At 36.7% G+C, this 22,051-nt stretch overlaps 1 protein-coding gene across 1 annotated transcript in view; it reads right to left on the bottom strand.

Annotated features, from left to right (window-relative positions):
* The window catches only part of INPP4B (inositol polyphosphate-4-phosphatase type II B), a 557,392-nt gene that overhangs the window by 454,852 nt on the left and 80,489 nt on the right, over window positions 1–22,051 (bottom strand). The window contains exon 2 of the mRNA XM_006906232.3: window positions 13,534–13,596. The gene's annotated coding sequence lies outside the window, so the exon portion shown is untranslated. The remainder of the gene's footprint in view (window positions 1–13,533; window positions 13,597–22,051) is intronic.

Below are 22,051 nucleotides of genomic sequence, written 5' to 3' on the forward strand. Positions count from 1 at the left end.
CTAACATGATCAGACCCTAGCACTCACAGCCATTATCTTGGCTCTGAATACCCACAGCGTACTCAGAGCATGGCACTGTAGTAGTGGTTAAAATGTACATGCCCCGCTTCTGTGTTTTAAGCTATACTGGGGTGAGGGAGCATATGTATCCATATATATTTTACTTGCCTTTGTATATCCAGAAACTAGCAGACTTCTTGACTCGTGGTGGGTACTTAATAACAATTCTGAGAGACTGAATAAATAATTTAGGCTGCTAAATAGTCTTACACACAGAAAAGGATGCCCTGATCATCTAGTCCAGTCAGGAGTATGTGCTTGTTTATAAATCTGTCTCCTATGTTTTATTGACACGAACCAATACTCAGAGCTCAGTCATCAGAGCTGGCGACCAGACCTTGAAAACCATTAATTCACTGAGCTAAAACCAGCCTAGGCTGAAGCTAAATAAGTAAGCCTACCTACACTATTTATTTAAAAGACAAACCCCATAGGCTGAGATTTAAAGTGGGGATTTCACATTCATAGGCCCACAGGGGCCAGATAAGCGTTGTAAGTGAGGGTCATGGGTAAATGCATATTCTGTGACCATGGGGGCTGAACTGAAAGAAGAATGAGGGCCTTTTCTAAAGGGAACAGACATTATTCATCAATAATGAATAATCAGACCTTCTGATTGTTGTTTTTTGTTTTTGTTTTTGTTTTCAACCTGGAAATCTAAAATTTGCATGGGAGGCTACTTGTTTTTAAATCTGGCTTATTAAAATAATGGGAAACAAACAAAACAAAGCTATGGGCTCTACTCAGCTGTTGTGAATGATCGATTCATGATCTTGGCTTTAAGCCAATGAGAAAGAAACAGAATTTGAGATTCCCAATAGATAAGTACTGATCCATCATGCCCATCAATCCTCTTACTTTGGATCAACTCCTTCTGACCAATGACAACTCCAAAACATCAGTACTGTCCTCGAACATCCTCCTAACACACGCCCTCTCACTCTCAGCTGAAGATTTTGACTGCTAATTCACAAAGAAAAGAAGACATTGGTGAACGGTCTCCTCATCTTCCCATTCTCAGCCTATGAACTTAACTGCAACTGGAAGCATCCAACATCAAAGGGCGCAGGCCTCTCTTCTTTAAGGGGAACCCTCCCGCCATCTCCCCTCATACATCCTCTCCTTAATTATCCTCTTCTCTCAAAGATCTTCAGCTTCGTCCTTCTGCTCATCTTAATCACAGCCCGATCTTGGAGATGAGGGGACCTAAGGCTCATTGTCTCCTCCTTTAAATTTCCTTTAGAGTAAAGCTTATTTTTTACAGCATCCTATAAGCTTTACTATTAAATTGGCACAGATTTATACAACAGGAATAAATCAGTTTTGCTGACTTACTCTAAGTTTTCTGGTTTTCAAAAAAATGTATTACTTAATGCATTTTGCTCATTGGATAAATTCTTATGAGCCTAGTATATACAAAGGACTGTTCAAGACTGGTCCATTCTAAATCCCAACTGACGTCAAAGTTCCTCGCCACAGTTAACCCACTCTGCCATGGGTCACGGATCTCCAGCTCACGTGTCAGAGAGATGGGATCAAATCAAAGTGGGAAATGAGCCCATATTGTTTAGTTGGCAGGAGACACACTTCTGTGTGAGCACAGCCAATGTCTGCTGCACACTGAGCCTTAATGATATTTAAATCAATTTGGACTAGCTGTTCTATTGATTTACAGTTTGTGAATACAGACAGAAGGGTAAAAACTCCATATGTAAGGGAAAGTTTCAACCCAAGTGTCAAAATAAGAGACTGACAGCACGTAGGGAATGTGAGCCATGGTTCTAAGGCCATCTTTCATCTTGATCGCGCCCATGATCATGTTTCCCAAATCACAAGTCAAGACCCCAGAGTGGGTTATGAAATCAATTTAGTGGGTTGTGGTGAGCATTTTTTAAAAGAAATTATATAGAAGAGAAAATAAAATGAGTGGCACGTATAAAAAATAGTAATCATATCACACACAAAAAAACTATGGATACTGGTGTGTGTATGCACGTGTGGATCACAATATAAAATTTATTTCTTACTCTGGATGGTGGTTTAAAAAAAAAAAAATGAACCACCAGTCTGTGTTTATCAAGCTTCACGAGTGGGTAATCTGTATTCTCTGTCTCTGCCTTTTCACTTCCCTGCCTCAATCTACTGTTTCTGCTTCAGCAAACCCACTACAATTGCTCCGGATAATCTCGCCGAGGGCCTTTTATTTGTCAGATTTGATGTACCCCCTCTTCGGGCATGCTCGTAGTTGAATTCTCTGCAGTGCTGAACACTGCTCAGACCTCCTTAAAGCTGGCATTGCCTTCGGGTTCTATGACATCGCTTTCCGATGATTCTCCTGCTATCTCTATGGCGTTTCTCTCTAGGTTTTGATCTCTGGTTCTTCTCCTTTAGCCTTCCCCTAAAATCCTGACAGATTTCTGCAGATCCAACTACGGGCCTCAGACATACCACGTATATTGAGACTGAAGTTTATCCCTGCCACTTATCACCTCTGCTACTAGCTCTCTGGCCTCAATCACTGCAATAGGCTAGTGACTGGTATCCCCTTTGTCTATTCTCAAAGGCTGGCCCAAGTGACCTTGGTAAAAGGAAAGCCAGATCACCTCATCCCTTTGATCATAACCACTCACTGACCCTGTGACCTCCTTCATATCTTTACTCAAATAGCACCTTAGTGAGAACTTTCAGGCCTCCTTCTTTAAATACACAGTTCTGCTTCCACTGCAAGATGCCCTGCCTCCCTTTCCTGCATTACTTTTCTCCATAGTCCTTGTCTAAATTATCATACAATTATGTATTTTATTTAGTGTCTACTCTTCTTACTGGGACATTAGATCCAGCAGGACAAGAATTTCTGTCTATTTTGTAGACTACTATATCCCCAGCATCCAGAATTGGTGGCCCATAGTAGGAGGCCAATAATATTATTGAAAGAAGGAATAATTGTTATCAATCATGTATTCTTATGATGACAGTAGGCTTGAGTACACATGGCTATGTAACTCCCACACTAGTCTATGCAGCTCTATGTGTAATACAATTTTTAAAAGGGCTTTTATCTATTAAGCAAAAACTAAGAGATTTTATATGAAATTGTCTGAAAGTCATAGCCAGGTCTTAATCCTATGTTAGCAGAGTTCTTTCTGGCTAACCCTGCAAGACGCAGATACCAAAACATTGGCCTGGTTGAACAGATAATGCAAATGATTTAGGAATGCTGCTTTGGGGTCCTTTTTTTTTTTTATCTACTTCAGCGTACACACAATCACTTCAGTTGGCCTAAAGGGTGGTAAAGATAGTTCAATTTTATTCCTTTATTTTTCTTTCAATAGCCCATAATTACATAATAAAAAGAGAAAAATATTAATGTTAGGGTTTTTTATCCACTATGATAGCATTTTGAAAGATATTTCCTCCTGTGAAAACACTAACTAATCCATTAAGATCTTTCCCCTGAAAACAAAAATGTACATTTTTCCTTCCATAGGAAGGCAAAAACAAAAGTCAACTTAATCTTTTCTCTACTCTCCTAATTTATCCCTATTTAATTTTCACAAATCCACAATAACTCTCTCACTTAGGTATTGCTATTATCCCCACCATACAGATGAGAAACCGAGGCATTAAGAGACTAGAAAATTTGTTCAAGGTCACTCAGATAGCAGGTAGAAGAGCTAGGATTTGACTCTGCAACCTAAGGAATGGAAGGAGATGGCTAAGTCAGACAGAGAAGGATAAATACCATAGGATCTCAATGACATGAGGAATCTAATGAACAACATAAACAATCAGAAAGGAAACAGACTCATAGATATGGAAAACAAACTGGTCATTGCCATATGGGAGGGGGTTTGGGGGACTGGGTGAAAAAGGTAAAGCGATTAAGTACAAATTTGTAATTGCAAAATAGTCACGAGGATGTGAAGTAAACCATAGAGAATATAGTCACCAATATTGTAACAACTAAGTATAGTGTCAGGTGGATACTAATCAGGGGGATCGCTTCATAAATTATATAAATGCCTAACCACTATGCTGTACACATGAAACTAATATAAAATGATATTGAATGTCAACTGTAATTGAAAAATAAAAATTAATAAAAAAAGGAAGAGATGGGGATCATGGGTTAGGGGAGACATATTGAAAAATGTGATTGATTATGAGGGGGTACGAGCCAAAAAAGAAAAAAAGGATGACTCCCAGGTTTCTGGCTCGGGTGACAATGAATGATGGTTATTCCAATGACCTATAGAAGAATGTGGTTTCGAGTACAATTTTGTCAGATCAGTTTTGGATGTAAGTTCAAGGTGCCTGTGGCAACACAATTTGGAAGCTTAGAACTGTGCCCTGGGCCAAAGATAGAAATGTGGAACTCAAAAACAGTTAGGTAGAATTCAAAAGTGCAGAGGCCAGTAAATTCACCCACAAAGAGTTCACTACCTATAGCAAAGAGAAACTAACTGTTTATTTGAGATAGAAGAGTTGTCCTAGAATGAAAGAGTGAATGTGATAAGTCAGAGAGTGAATGAATAGTTGGCTGGTGAGGAAGCAGAAACAGTGAGAGTAATTACTCTTCAGGAAAATGGCAATTTGTGAAGGGGAAGGGAGTGACTGAACACCATCTTGAAGTCACTGGGGCTATTAAAATTTTGTTCAGATAATCATCTCCCTTTAGACACCTTCTAAAATTGACCTTCCTAGAAACATAGCCCTGAAAGAATCATGTCCGAGGAAAACTGTTGCCGGAGATGACTGGCCATCCTCCGACTTCCTAGAAACCCTCCTGAAAACAGGCCTCTTTAGGAGACACTCCGCATTATGGCCTCTCCCACACCATCAAGGTCTTAGGCTCCTGCTCATTTAGGAAAGTTGATCTGTATAGGTGGATGCCAAAGGCCAAAGTGTTACTCTTACCAGGTAACTTTCGTGTTGTAAAACAAGCCCTCTTGGGAATATTTTATTCTAAAGCAGCATTTCACAAAGTGCGCTTCACTGAAACCTAGTACTACTGGATGCAATGAGTATTATATGGCAATATACTGAAGTATTAAAGGTTTCATGGCCCATTAATTTTAGGGAACACTGGGTTAAACAAAGTTAAACAAGTTTCTTTACAGCAGAAATTTCAGAGACTGATAGTCTAATATGCATCATAAAACCACAAAAGATATAAAGTTTAGCATTTTCCAAAATTATCGGATCATAGGACTTTTTAAGTGTCATCACATGAGTCAGAAATTTAGGGAGCTGCCTTCCGATAGGAACAATGTTAATGAAGGTTATTTTGGGCAATGTGACAAACTGATGAGAGATCCGAATCAGTGCCACTTGGATTGTACCTGGTGTCATCGCATCGAAGAGGCATGTTTTCTTCAGTTCACTCTGCTGTCGGCGCTCTCCTCACACGAGGACATTAATTAAGGCACAATCACTTTTAATGGGAATGGACCCTTGCTTGAAAGTTTAAGTTGCTTTCCCTTCTGATCTGCTAAATTCAATGGACTCCATGATAAAAGCTGGGATGGGGCATAGGATGCTTTTTATTTCACAGCCCTGTGTGATTGACTACAAATGAGATAAAGCTAATGAATAAACTTGTTGATCATTGATATTATTTCCCTGCTTCTATTTGTGTTTTTTTTTCTTTTGTAGTGTGCAAGCTCAGTTGTTACAAGGAAAATCAATAAACAAGCTTTCAAGGAAACGTATACCCAGGGAGAGAATAAAGGCCCCTTTTCCTTGAAGTTATTCTTTTTCTTTGAAGGGAGTAATACCCACTCCACAGCCAGAGTTCACTTTCAAGTCAACAGAAGCCCTGTGTGCTCATGAAGACTCTGCTGGGAGAACAGGGCCCCCAAGTATTTTCAGAGAGCATCTTTTGTTAGTAGGATAACTTCTGTGAGTTGAATTGTTCCGAAAGTCAGGCAAGATTGAAGAAAGAGAACTAATGTAGCCAAGAAAATAAAGCATTGTCCACACGTCCAGAGGCTGAAAATGAAATGTAGGGGCCTAGGAAGTGAAGTTCCACTGCAGGCCAGGTCAAGTTCACAAGTTCACTCTAGCGGCAAGTTATCTAATCTCATTGCATTTGAGCTTTCTCACTTGAACAATGGGGCTCTGGGGCAGATTGATTACAAAAATGACTCTAATTCTCCCCTCTCCCGTATTCGACCAATGACAATGGGATTTCGCAGCTCCTTTCACGCTATGGTGGCATCTACTTCCCTACCCCTTGATTCCGGGCTAGCCTTGAGGTTTGCATTGACCCAGAGAATGTGGTACAAGTGCCTTGTGCCAGTTCTAACCTTAGGCCTCAAGAACCCTTCTGCGTTTCTGTTCTTTTTCTCTCAGAACTCTGATACCACCATAAGGACAAGCTCGATTTAGACTGCTGGGAGAAGAGAGACCATGTAGAGCAAAGCCAAGTCAGCCCAATTGTTCCGGCTAAAGTCACAGACCCATGAGAGGACTGAGCCAAAAATCACCAAAACCAACCTATAGCTGACTTTCCAGCTGACTGCAGATACTTGAGCAAAACCAGCTAAGACCCGTGTAAACCACCCAGACGATATGCAGACTTGTGCCAATAAATTTTGCTGATTGGGTATTTGTTACACCGTATTATTATGACAAAACTGAAACAGAGATAACAGTGAGCTCTAATTCTTAGTACTGTATTTAGAACAGTGCCTGGCATCAAATAAGAAATCAATCGATATTTGCTATTATTATTACCCATAATTTGTCAGTCCCGCCCAGAATGTAAGTGAGGTAGCTTCCTAAAGAAAAAAAAGTTTAGCAAACTAAACTCCAAAAACAACAAAATTAAAAATGAGATGTCTACCGCAAGTTTCGTGAGATAAAAAATAGTGATCTATTAAATTTTTAGCAATTTTAATAAATTTATAAGAAAAGTAAGCATATTTTTCTAGTGGGAAGCAAATCATGTATTGTCAATGCACTTTGCCCAAAATCGGCATCTCTGATTCAAAATACTTCATGAAACTCTGTGTCATTTAACTATTTATAAATGATAAAGTAAGTGACAGACTGAAGTTAGATGCCACGGTCACATGCCAGGCCGGACCCCTTCTAGGGAGTTGCGTACTGGAAGCATAGGATGGACTGTCACTGATCGAGCAAGCCGCGTGCTCCCACACGAGGTTCGGTGTTGAGAGTGACTGGACATCTGGCTAACAGAGCACCTTCCAGTGACGAGCGGCACTTACTGCATCCCATTCTCCACACCAGGGTGATTACACGGGTCAAGCAACCACAGCGCGATTTCAAATGCTTGCCCCATTACCTACAAACATAACTAAACAGTAACGACCACAGTCTTGAGGAAAATATTGGTAAGTCCTTTTTACTGATAGTTCTAAAATAGAAATGTGCAAAATAGAAATTTAAGGATAATCTTATAAGGTTAATATAACAACTTCAGTATGAAAGGAAATATTTCATTAGCATAGGCACTAGTTAAATTAGCCCCCACTTCACTGCAGCAACTAAAACAACTTTTAAAAATCTTCAGTGATGAAGGTATAACATTGACATTAGTATTTTCCTCGGTGGAACTGGTTTCGGGAAAAAAATGTATTTGTAATTCTCTTTTTCAGCTTTTCCTAAGATACTTTTCGATGCATTGAAAGCACAATTTTTCCAAGGGAGAGAAATAGGAACAACTTAACCTTTTAATAACCCCTAAAAAATCCGCTTGGTAATTGGTCATCTCATATCAATCACCTAACAGCTAGTTCTAGCAGATGACTAAAAACCAACAGGTTAGTCTGAATCTTCCTGCTAGTGTAAATCTGACTTGACCAGATAGTAACTGTATTATTTAAAATAACATTACTAGTATGTATTGAACATTGGCCAATGCTACAATTTTCTTATACATTTCTGGGAAAAAAAAAAATTCGAAATATTTTTACCTGATGTTTTAAGGACTAAATGATTACATGTACTATAATTCATGGAAAAAAATTTTTTTCACATTTCTAGATTGTTTTCTTTCTCAGCCGGTGAGCAAATACCCATAACACTCTTTGGCATCTATCAAAATGTTCTGAATATCTTGAAACAACAGAGCACAGATCAGAAAAGTTTAGACATTTCTACGTAAATAGCACACAGATATGGATGCTGAAAAATTAATATCACACGATCTTTTGATAGGCTGCAGCACCAAAAACACTTCTTCTACAAAAACAGATGAAAAAAACCAAACCCTAAGCACAAATACTCATGAAATCATGGCATACATGAATCATAAAGTCCTGAAGCTGAAGTTTAGAGCTCTGGCGTCAGGTAAACTGTGACAGTCTCACACATACTTCTTCATGCCATTTCACTGGTCCACAGAATACTGGAAGTGAAAATAACTTGTTACATATGAACAGAAACCTCAGGTTAAAAAATAACTTCAAAATATTTTATGATGTTTGAAATCCTCCTCATATCTCAAAAAATACTTCTCATACTTTCAAAATAAGTACTTATTATTCTTAGATAAGATATTCTAACAAAGTATCAAATTATTTTGTTTGTTTTTACAAATTAAGGCCACAGGAACCCTAGGAGGTTGCTGGTGACATCTAGTGGCATAATTTTTAAAATGTCAAATGCATTAAAATACATATATATATACTTCTATCTAGAGAAATAAAAGAACATACATATAGACACTTGCAAAGTCTAGTGGCCATCTAATGTTACAAAATTATTTGCCTCTGCCCGCACCACTCAGCCTCCAACGACTTGCTTCCCTTCCAAAGTAATGCTAGTACTGCAAAACCAAAGAAATGAAAACTAAAACAACTGCTAAAGCCTGAAAGGCATAATTTTCCTCAAAGTCCTTAGTCCTCTACCAGGAACTGCCAGTTCCTTGGGAGCTCCAACACCCAAAGGCCCTGCCCCAACCCCAGTAGTCCTAATTTCATCTCAACTTCCCAAATAACCATAGCCCTTCCTCAGCCTCCACACCTAGGTACTTTTAGGGTCCTAGCCCGAAGAGCTGGAAATGCGTTATTCAGACTGCATATCCACAAACACATACACACATTCTAAAAGGACACAAAATCCTTCGGCGTGAGATTACTGAAAACTCAAAAGTAGCTGTCAGAGACTGCTTTAATGGTTTCTAACCATCTACATGAATGACAACCTACACAACATGGAAGAAACTGAAATTGATGTGAAAAATGATAAAGGAGCATGGAGGTAATGTCTACAAACATGTAAAGAGACTTATTTTGTAGCCTTTGTCCGTGTGCGCGTGCGCATGCATGTGCATGTGTGTGTGTGTGTGTGTGTGTGTGTGTGTGTGTGTGTGTGTGTGTGTGTGTAGAATAAGGGAGACTCTCAAATTCTGCATGTAATCCCACTCCAGACAGAGTACTTATGAATATACTAGGTAAACACTGAACTAATGAATGAATCAATAAAATAATGAGGAGGCAAATTACAACAAAACTTTTTTTCCTATTGGTTTTGATGTAAGATATGCAATAAGCAGTGTCCTCATAATGTTAGGCTCTTAGGCAAAAATGGCTTTGATGAGTAGCTCAGGTTAGATTTTTCCCCAATGACATGTGCAAAGTGGCACAAAGTCAATGGGTGATAGAATTAGAAATCTTCCTTTGGTGAAGGGAGTGTGAATAGTTGAAAATTATTTCCTTTATAAATTAGTATTTGAATTTAGCTTTTATTCTCATTGAAGAGATGTGATAAAGTGTGAGTGGGTTCTCAAGGTAGCCCCAATTAATACAAAACAGTTAAATTATAACTCTCATAGCACAAAGGGATCTTTAGCCTTTTAAATATTCCTTCAGTGGAAATCCTGGAGCTGGAAGGAGCTCATTCATTCAAATTTGTCTACTTCACACAGAAATGGGAATAAAAGTAGATGACAGAAGGATCTTTACAATCACACTGTACAAAAAAATTCCCATGTCTGTATGTATACATTTATGTGTAATAAAACATATATACATATATAATAAAACATGATATACCCATATAAATACTTACGCATATGAAAACTATTGCATAGCAATATATGCAAATCAATGACTGTGGCAGATACTGCATATAGGTGGCTTTACTAAGTGAATATAGGTTAAGGAAGAGAAATGGCTGTAGCATGCTGAGGAATTCAGAAGCTTCCGTAAAGGGAAGTTTTAAGGTTGTGTAGGTTTTAGAATAAGGGAGAGAGAAGACAGGGCATTCTGAGTGGAGTTTTCAGCATAAGGAAAGACAAGAATGTTTAGGGTATATAATGAAGCCGGTGAGAACCAAATAAGGTAAAAAACATAGGTAGGGAATTGATGAAAGAACTTGAGTATCAGCAGAAGATAATTGTAGATAATACTATGGCTTACAGTCTTGGAGATTTTTTTTTTAATTTTTAAAAAGATGAAGTATCCTACAGACTCTACTACTTAGAAGAGTAAAGAATACCAAAAACTTTTGCAAATAACAAAAATCAAAAATACCAAAAAGGCAAATTCATAAAAATTATCATAACTTTCTCATGTAAATTCCTCTAAAAATTACTTTTTAATCACATCCCCGTAAAGATGTTCAAGATTTATTCTCTGACTTGCAGTTTAAATTCTCTTTTGGAGAATGTTTTGCCTGATATTATGGCCATACTTCTGTAAAGCATCGCATGTATTATACACGGAATCTAATTCAGGCAATGTGACGATTACACTACCACACCTTTATTCGCGTGCCGTAGTAGTATTTTTACCTCTTTTTTAAACTCATGATCGGTAATAACAAACGACAATGAAACAAATCTCTAAATGACATGGTTATAATTTATTCCTGAATGCTCTTGAACAGAAGTAACACGCTACACTAGCCTAACGACCAATTATTTTCAATTCTCAAAATTGCGTTTATACTAAGCCGAGATTTCAACCTAGAATATGTCAAAAAATTGCTGAATCTTTAATATGTCATTACAATTTCCTACAGAAAAAGTTAGATATATGTGTGAATAAAAATATTCCTACATAATAAAAATAAATTACAGACATGACAGTTTCTTAATTGAAGTTCAATCTATTTCCGGGACATATAAACCTATATAAAAATGGAACAGAATAACAGTCTCTATTTTTCTTCATAATCTTATGAGGTTTATAGAAGGATATTTTGACCTGACTAGTTTAAGTTGCCTCTCTTTTTGGATGACAAAATTAAGACTATTGTGACTAATAGACATAAATAATAAAACATAATAAAACACTACACAAAATGTAACTTAAATGCCCATTATAAAAGAGTCAAATGTAGAACTTTCAAGTATCTGCACACACAGAAGTGCCTGTTAATCTAAAAGACCGCTCTCTGAGCTCCACCGCCAGAGTTAATCTGACACGAAATGAGGGGGTTAGTCGTCACGTGCCACTGAGAAAAGCTGAACGGTCCTATTTGCCTAAAACCTTCACGAGTATGTCTTCAAGTAAACACTGAAATTTAAATGGGCATATCGCATCTGAGATAGGACAGAGCATCAAACATTAGTGCTCTTTGTCTTATTAACAGGCGCTGTTTATCAGATGGCAGACACCCCTCTTTCACAGAATCCAAAGTCTAGAGAGATGCTGACATAAACACCGTTTCTCCCAACCCAAGTCACGCCTACCGCCCCTCTCCCAGCACCCACTCAAACATACCCATCCTAGAGCATAATGTCTTTGGGAGTTTTATCAGACCAAAGCACTTGGATTCTGGCAAGCTACAGAACTGTTCCTTTATTCTCATGTTGGGAGAAAAGAAACTTTGTACTCTGGGGACATGATGCTGAAACTTCTACTATGTCAATGGAAACTTCCCTCCTTCTACCTCGACTCTCCCTTTCACACATTCAGTTCAAAGGAAGTTTACCTATATCTTAAACAAACAAAAAGCCTAATAAAATTGAACATATTAGTATGCACATACCTCTGAAAAAAGTAATTGCACATGAATGCATGCTAGATAGTCTGGTTTCTGTTTATCCTTTATTCATTTACTCTAAAGGGCATGGATCTTTGACTGTCCTCATCAGCTTCATCTCATGCAGTGTTTTTCTTTCACTCTCTTTCTTGTATCACCTTCCAATGATTCTCCCCCAGCCCTTACCACCACCAACCAAATTACCACTCATCTCCCTATGCCTGTATCACATTGCTCAGCTTCAACCTCTTCTGCATATTGTCTAGGTATTAGTTCTCAGTATAATATCTCTCTTTGGAGAATCACAGTTAATCGTTTTATGCAAAAGGCAGCCCTCCATTGATGTCATTAACCATTTACAATATTTTATAGTTTCAATTAACATTTTAGTAGAGATAAAACTTGAATAGAGTGCCTATAATTCCAACTACCCCTTAGAGGAGAGAAGCTGCTTTCTTAAGGGGATTATCATCCTTTGAAGAATCAACTGAAATCAGAAATTCAACTGATTTTTTCTTGTTCAACTGCAAATTCAAGTTCAGGAACAAGTTTTCTGCTGATGTCCATTAAATTTCAATGCGACCTTTGTTTCAGCACTCATTTGTTTTTAGAAATTCAACAATTTGTCAAGAGTAAAACCCAGTCAGTTCCAATTAGTATGCAGTCTATATACATTTCCGTAAATCTGTTATGTGTGTTCATATATATACAGTGACATTATATCTTCATAGACATAAATAGATAGTATGGAATAGTTAGGTCCAGTTCCCATCACAGTTCTAACCGTTCAGAAGCTTTTCTGAAAAAAATCTTTTAGATACTAGCCTTATTCATGAAATATGCACACACTGTATATCTGCATCTTACTCACACTTTGTTTATACATATATATCATTAGAATATTTGTATGACTGTTCATATTCTTAAGCCAACATATGTAAATAAATCACACAGCAATTTGAAAATTTAGCAACTAAATAAGCAGCTGTTAAGCATAATCAGGCATGCTTTTCAACAACTGTATAATACAATTCAACCTTTTCAAAACATATATATGTTTTATATGAGGGTGTCTTCAAAAAACTCAACAAAGTTTTAGAAAGATTTGTATTGAAATTTTTTACATATTCAAAAAATAATATGGGAAACCATCTAATGTTTAAATAAAAGGAAAATCATCACTGTACCCTTACAAGAATCTAATTCTCTTACTGTCTATTATTCTTATAAATAGAAAACACTAATTGGAGTTATTTCCAAACAAAGAGAATAGAATCTTCTAGTCAAGATCTTATTCACATATTAACATAAATGAAAGTGTCATATCGGAAAATTAACCATTATTCACAATGTTCAATGCATAAATATGGTAATCATCAGGAACAATTCCCACTACTTTTCAGATAATGATTTACTTTTTCGAAGACTTATTTATTTAATAGTTAAAACCAGTAATCAAGGAAAGCCAACTAGTTTAACAAATCAGAGTTAAATGGACTAAAAAATAAGTATTACCTTGGTCTGATTTTTCATAAAAGAGAGCAGATCTCTTGCCAGGTAACACCATTTCTTTGGGTTCTGTGGGCAAAGAAAAAAGAGATTAATATAAACAACCTTTCTTTTTACTCTTTAAGTTCTTCTTAAAGAAGATTCATTAGTAATAAAGGTCAGAGAAGAAAATCATTCAACAAAATATTCAGCAGCTGCCTTGGGAACCACTTGCTTAAATGCCAAATAATTTCCCCAAATGTCCCCTTTCTCCTGCCGCTGAGAACATGGGTGACTGCGGCAGACACTCAGCCCAGTTTTCTTTGCTTCTCTCCCTTTTCTCGCATGAGAAAGAGATTATTACTCAAGCAAGGAAAGGCATTAGCTTCCATTATTTGAAAAGATAAGATGAAAGCCATGTTGAGACAGAACATTTACTTGGAATACAACTGACTGAAATGGAATTTGCAATTATCTAAACTTACTTTCCTCCCTCCCCCAGTGAGCATGGGTTTTAAAATATTCATGAAAGTTTGGATGTTTTTCTATTCCGTCTTTCCACAAAAGTAATAAAATGAAATATTGTGAGATGACTCTGTAAATAATTGCAGATTACTCTCCTCACGAGATGCAATTTTAGAGCTTTTCCATGCTGCAGTGAGGATAAAAGTACTTTATAGAAGTCAAAAGTTAGGAAAATATATCTTGTTCCCTCCCTTAGCATATAACAATCTTGAGGAGTATCCCATAAAAAATTTTATTGCATCATTATCTAAATGTTCAGATTGGAGGATAAGAAATTCAAGTCTGAGCAACAGCTTCCCAGAAAACTGTCACGTCGATAGGTGAAATTTTAAAATTCACCCCTTAAGAAAGTTATTTGAAGAAATGTTAACAGTTAAAAGCAGCAATGATTAATTGGCTATAACAGTCATTATAAGAATAGTCATATAAATGCAATCATCGCAATATTTTACTAGTTGTATAAACTTAGGCAAGTAAATTAAATTCTGTGAGTCTTCATTTTTCATCTGCAATATCAGGATAATAACTCTTTCTACTCCACAGAGATGATAGGATAAATGAGATAAATACATATAAATGACACAGAACTAATGAATGTTAGCTAATATAATTATCAACACCATTATTATTCCTTTTTATCATCATTCTCTTGTCTTAAAAAAAATCTTGCCACCCCCTTGAAAATCACTAACCTAGTCAGCCACGTTTCATACTGGAAATTACATAATTTGCCTATTTATTAATCCGATTCTGTAATGACTAAAGAAATAAAGAGTCAGTTTAGGTCTTTGGGCAGATGAAGGAAAAAGACTGAATAGCATTTCAAGAAGGTGAGTAAGCTGCTAAGCACTCCACTGCAGTGGTCCCTTGATTTCGCTGAGGGTTTTCATTCTAAGAAGCCCTCTGAGAAACTATGATATATATCAAGATTCACTTAAAGCAACTGACCCCCTTTTTCTCTTGTGAAGACAATCCAACTCAGAAAACATCTATTGAGTCCCCACTACAAGCCAGGGTCTGTAACGGACTTTAGAGAAACCATAGTAAACAAAAAATGACTCAAGAAAAACAGTTTAGTGAAGGAACCATCTATAGACAATTATTTCAAATAATCGGTGAGCAATATATAATACACAATACATAATATGTTTCAAACCATATATAATATGTTGAAGCAACAGGAAGTATTGAAAAACTATTTTGCAATCAGGAAATGGGGATTTAAAAAATAATCTTAAAAAATTAATCAGGATCGCTGAACTTGTGCACATTGGCTGACTGTCGTTTGGTCTAAAAAAAGTTTCACAGGAGAAGGTCTTTGAAAGACTAAATCTGACAGGCAGGTAGGTAGGGATATGTCTTTCCAGAGAGCTGGGACAATGCACGCGAAGAACTGGGAGCACAAAATAACATGGAGATCAGATTAACACGAGGCTGACCTGCGGTGCCCACTGTGCTACTTCTCAACCTCTCATTAAAATGCTCAGCGGATGGCGACACTGGGAGAAAACCTGGATGAAATATAAAGAGGCATCCCTAATGGTTGCATCCCTGAAAGGGATGATGAAAGAATGCTGCTTTAGACTCAAAATTCATACTGTATATTTTGAAAGAAGATAGAATATAGGATTAGAAATAAACTAGGAAGGAACTATGATTCATACCAACAACAGCCCCTAACTCCAGGGTACAGACATCGAGCCCACCGATGTCTGCGTAATATCTGTCACGGGTTGAATTGTATCCCCCAAAAGATATGTTGAAGGCCCACCCTAGTGCCTGTGATTGTGATCTTATTTGGAAACAGTCTTTCCAGATATAATTAAGATGTAAATTAAGATGACATTCTATGGGCTAGGGTAGACCCTTAATCCAATATGACTTGTGTACTTACAATATGAGACATGAATATAGACACACTGAGAACGTCATGTGAAGACGAAGACACAGAGGAAGATTTCTATGTAACTAGGAAAGCAAAGATTGTAGTGGTGTGTCTACAAGCCAAGGGGTGTCTGGGACTGCCGGCAACACCAGAAACTAAAGGAAAGTCATGGACCAGATTATCTGCTGGAGCGATCAGAGAACACATGCTCCCGTCAATGTCTTCGTTTTGGACTTTCAGCCTCCAGAATTGTGAGAACATAAATGTCTCTTGTTCTTAGCTACATAGTTCTTGCCAATTTGTTACAGTAGTACTAGGAAACTAATGAAACATCTTCAAGTCAATAAGAATTAGGTCCTTACCCATACCTTGACATTCAGAGCTTTAAAAAATATATTGTAGCTACTTTAAGTCACCAACCATATTCTCAACTTAGATTTAAAGTTTAAATCATTTCCCTCCATAGCTAGGATCTGATATAAGTGAAAACCAACAGCCAACGAAGAAGGCCCCATATTTTTTCCCCAGGTCTTTCTTCCTCAGTCAGTTACCTTGGTTCCAATGCCTCTGGAATATGGGATGGAGTGAAAGAGGAAAGGTGGGAAAAGAAGGGGTAAACTGAGAAGGAAAATTACTCTGGTCACTGAACTCAGAGAACAGATATTTAAAGCTGATTCTCAACCAGTGGTTGCTTTTCCAGTCCTTTATTGATTTCCCCCTGTTTCCAATCACTGGTGACATTTCGTCTGCACTACCACTGATATGAGTCATACTGTCTGACTTTATTGCTTATACAGCCACAGCTCTGAGCAACACCTTCGGCTTCTATCTGCAGAAACCAGATCAGTCCCTGGGCAGCCTCATGGGACAGGAGGCTAGACAGCCTCAGGCCAGCATGCTCAGTCGTGGTACACATCTGTTCCATGGGGACTTTCTAACTCTGGGAAAACAGGCCAATTCCAGTTCAGCACTTCTACCTTGCTCTACCATAAACTGCTCACTAATTCACCTCTTGGCCTTCGGATTCATCAGAAACCAATCCAGCATTTCTACTATCACCGCAATTCTTCAAAGGATACATATCACACTCTGATCGAGTCTCCCCGAAGCACCTCTTTCTAGCAATGAGGGTATCCCACTTCTTCTGGAGTAGGAATATGAAAATTGCCTAAAAGTTCTCATGTTCTTACTAAGGAATTTCTACGAGGTGATCTATTTCATAAATCACTTTGGTGTCTGATAGTTATCGCCATGAAAGGTCAAAACTTTTCAGTTTTACATCCTATGATGTTAGTTTTTACAATATGAGCTTTAAGAGACCTGGAGGGAAGCAGCCAAAAATTGTACAATATGTCTACTGGGTCTATTATTTTCTTAAGTTCCCTAAGCATTCCATGAATTTTACATAGTTCTTCAAAATACTCTCTCTTACTGAGGCAGGCAGAGTGCCTAAGGCTTCCCTTTTGTTCTCTCCAAGTTCCATTCTCCATGTCTACTCCTCCTGGTTATGGTTCAGTTCTTACTTTTCAGCACCTTCCAAATGAACCACCCTGTCAAAGCTTTAATTCCAACTTTCCCACAAAGTGATCCCCAGGTACTCTGGACTCTTGATTTATCATTCTCTCACCTTGTATCGCAATTATAGTTAATGCCTATAATTTATATTGCCTTCCTGGGTTGTCTTTATGCTGTCATGTCTCCTCAACTATATTTTAAGTTCCTCAAAGAGAGGTATTGTATCCTGTGTCTCTCACCTACCCACTTCAGTACTTAGCACACAGGAAAAGGGTTCCTAATAAGTACATATCCACTCACTATGTATTAAATCGCTATTAACAAAGATAAGACAGAGCTAACGTATGTGGCATAAACATCTTACCTAGAATAGAAATTGCATACCAAGTCTTTACTGTCACCACATAAAATGTAAAGAACATTGAAACAAATTGCTATGTCAGACAGTAAAGAGGCAGAGATAAAGAATATGAGAGAGGTGACAAGCCACCATCTAACAAGGATGCTCATATTTGGAAATATATCTACATGCAATGCTTTTGTATTTCTCTGTTTGGCCTTTCTACCAGGGGTATCACTTGCATCAAGGTGTATTAGGATCATTACAAGATAAACGAAATAAGGAAGAGTCTAGAGCTTGACATCCAGCAAAATTTCTGGACCCATAGCGAGACGATGGTCTCGAATATTAGGCTTTCCTTAGAGAGAAAAGGATTTTTAAAAACATGATCTTAGTTTCCATTAACGTATTAGAAGTCAGACCTAGAGAACCAAATCACGGAGTGTTGTTATCCCAAAACTGAAGAAAATATCAGTTATGATGTAAAAGGTACGAAAAACCACCTCAGGCTTAAGGGTTGTGATGGGTAAGAAGACAGACAGAGGCGAAGACGTCAAACGTGAAGTCGTCACCTCCCTTCTCTAAGTTAAATCCCCACACAAACGTGGGAACAGGAGCTTTAGGACTAGCAGACTGCTTTCAGGGCATACGCTGGAGAGAACTCAAGATTTTCTGTCTGAGAAAACCAGCAATCGGTATTTAATATGACATAGGAGCAGTTAGGGGACATTAGAGGAGAGAGAGAAGCGTCCAAAGAAGTGAACCAGAGATGGAATCCAATTATCCCCAGAGCCAGTGCATGGTGTTCATGGAAAACAGAAGTTCCCAAGTGTCCTGAGCGGAAGACATGTGTGTTGAGTGTGCATGGTCCCATCTATTAGCCTCCCTCCAAAGGAGATCCCATGAGGCCCACTGTCCCCAGAGTCACAACACCATAAGGGGAAGAGCAAAAGGAAGGGGAAAAATCTGAAAGCAAAACCACTTGACCCAAAAGTTGTCTGAGTCATCCATCTCTGATAAAAAGGAACTAGAACGTATCTAGTCTAAATTCGTCATTTTACAGATGAGGAAACTAAAGACCAGAGTGGCAGACTCATTTACTCGAGTATTCTACAGGTGAAGTAATAATTCCGATTTTCCTAGCATCTACTGAGATGCTAACATGCTATTCTATATGCTCATCTAGAGTCCAGATTTTCTTTTAATTATGAATATTAACTAATGCTATTTAATATTTAAAAGTAAAAACTCCAATTTTATTTTTAAATAAAAATACCAATAGACAATAATTTTAAATCCATTTCTTTTAAGAAATAATGAAACACATTTAAAATTAAAAGTCATAAATAAATAATGAGTCCACAGAAGAACCATTCATTTTATTTAATTGGTAAATTTAACAAGGTTACCAATATATACCAATAGATAGCGTTTAGGGTCATTGCACAAAAATCGAATGTGCTACATATAACAACAAACAAATTAAAAATGGAAATTATAAATTTAAAATAAAATAAAAAATATCAGATACTCTGGAATAAATCTAACAAAAGATGTTCATGACTTCTACACCAAAAACCTACGAAATATTAATTAGAGAAAATAAAGCAGACAAATAAATGGAAAGAGACATATCATGCTCATAAATTGGAAGACTCAATATTATAGAGATGTCATTTCTCCTCAAATTGATTCATATATTCAGGGCAATCACAAGAAAAATCCCAGTAGTTTGTTTTTTCATTTTAAGTTAACAAGTTAACATTTATACAGGGACTCAAAGGGCCAAGATTAGCCAAAGAGATATTAAAGAAGATCAAAGCCAGAGGTTTTCAATGATCAGATATTAAACTTATTATAATGCTTTTGTAATTAACACAGTGTATAACTGGTAGAAAAACAGACGGACAGATATATGGAATGAAACAAAGAGTCCAGGAACAAAATCCACACAAATCATGACAACTGATCACTAAGTCAATTATGGCAAGTTTGACAATGCAAAGCCGTTGGAAAAGACCAATCTAGTACATGATCCTGAATGAATTAAATATCCATTTGTGATAAAATGGTGAATCTTAATTCCAATACATACAAAAATCAGTTTCAGAGGGTTGTATATCTAAATGTGGATAAAACAATAAAGCTTTTAGAAAAGACTATCTTTCCCTTTAAGGTAAGCTGTAATTCCTTAACCAGCATAGAAGTGGTAACCACAAAGAAATTATAAGTTTGGCCATATTTAAATTAAGAACGTCTCTTTATCAGAAGTTGCCAAAGAAAGAATGAAAAGCCACAAAATGTAAGAAGAAACTTGCAATACATATATGAGATAATGACTCGTATTCAGAATATTTAAATAAACTCGTACAAATTAATAAGAACAAAGCAGACAATTCAGGAGGAAAATGGGCAAAAGACATAAATAGAAATTTCACAGAGGCATTCAAATTTTCAATAAACCTATTAAAATTTCCTCAACTTTATTAATCCTTTGGAAATGTAGATTAAAATCACAATGAGATACCACTACACACAAACAAATGTGGCTAAAATTAAAAACAAACAAACAAAAAAAACAGATAATATCAAGAGTTGGTAAGGATACAGAGTAATGGTATTATCATTCCCTGTTTGAGAGGGGCAAATGGTGCAAACTGGTATAATTTTAGAAAACAGTTTGGCAGTTATCTATTAAAGGTGGACATATGTACTGTGTATGGCTGGCCAAATTCCATTCCTAGGTTTAAAAACCCTAAAAAGGCATAGGATGGTTGACAAAAACCGTGTACAAGAAGGCTCATAGTAGCACTCTTCACGGTAAGAACAAACTAGAAACAGTCCAAATACCCACGAACAGTAAAACTGATTAATAAATTAAGATCTATTCAACCAATGAAATGCTATACATTAATGAGAATGAACAAACCAGTTACATCAACAACATGGACCAATATCACAAACAATGTTTAGAGTAAGAAGTGATATGCAAAAAAGTACATATTACGTGACGGCATTTATATAAATGTGGGGGGAGGGGTGGTACCACTTGCTGGGAATAAGTGACTGGGAGAGGACATAAGGGGAGCTTTTAAGGTACTAATACTATTCTTTCTTGATCTGGCTATTGAATCTTCAGGGGTGTTCATTTTACAAAAATTTACCAAGCTGTACACTTCAGATTTGCTCATTGTCCATATGCATTTTATACTCCAACAGTTTATTTTTTTTAAGTGGCATTGGGGTCCTCACCCATCTGTATGTACCACTTGAAAAAAGGCACAGATTGATTTTAAAGATGATCTCAGGTTTGAAAGATAATCAGGAAGAAATTTTTTTAAAAAGCAAATTTCAATCAGCAGATGTTCTTCCTCAGCATCTACAGGTGAGATCATTCAGGACAGCACCTAGAGACAGCACATTAGTGTTTTCCTGAGACACAAACCATTTTCCATATTTTCAACATATAACGTTTTTCCTCAAATTACTTATTCATTGTTGGCTTTGTTTAATAAAAGGAAATCTAGCAAGAAATGCATGTGTATTCCATTTTAAAGCATATTTGTATATTTAACAGTACACATGTTTGAGAAATTTTAAAAATTTAGGCTACATTAGCCAGAAAACACTTAAAGTAATATGCCTGACCTTCGAAATTATTTCCTTTTGCAAATACTAAAATTGCTACCAATTGAATTCCTTTCTAATTTCCTCTGTTTATTATTTTATGAAACAATTATCTCAAAAAATAAAACACAAACAAAACAAAGGTTTAAAATTGTAGGCTTCTATAACTGTCTGCATTTAAACTTTGGAAAGAAAATACAAATAGCAAAAAGAAATACAATAAACATCTATTTATCTCTGTCTGCAGCAACAAGATAAAAAAAAACTTTTTCTTCTCTGAGTTATAATTATACCTACATTAAGCATTAATAATAAAAAAATCACAAAGGTAACTTAATAATTAAGACTCAGGCATTTTGAAATGTATGCATAATCTATGCCAGAGGAAAGGAAGAAATAAATTAACAACAAAAAAGCCACATCCCATGTTTAAAGCATACTAAAACCTGAATACTTGGAATAATTAATCTCTACCACTTTATTTTTTAGAATCAAACCTTTTACTCAGTTGATAAAAACAATCTTCTCTAAATGACATACTCTAATTTCACTGATAATTTTATTTACTTAATCATAAGTTTTCATACTATGTTGTTTATTCAGATACATCATCGAAACATTTTCCCATAGGAAATTTAGCAATAAAATGGACT

This window comes from Pteropus alecto, unplaced genomic scaffold (genome assembly GCF_000325575.1).
Source record: "Pteropus alecto unplaced genomic scaffold, ASM32557v1 scaffold50, whole genome shotgun sequence".
Taxonomy (NCBI): domain Eukaryota; kingdom Metazoa; phylum Chordata; class Mammalia; order Chiroptera; family Pteropodidae; genus Pteropus; species Pteropus alecto.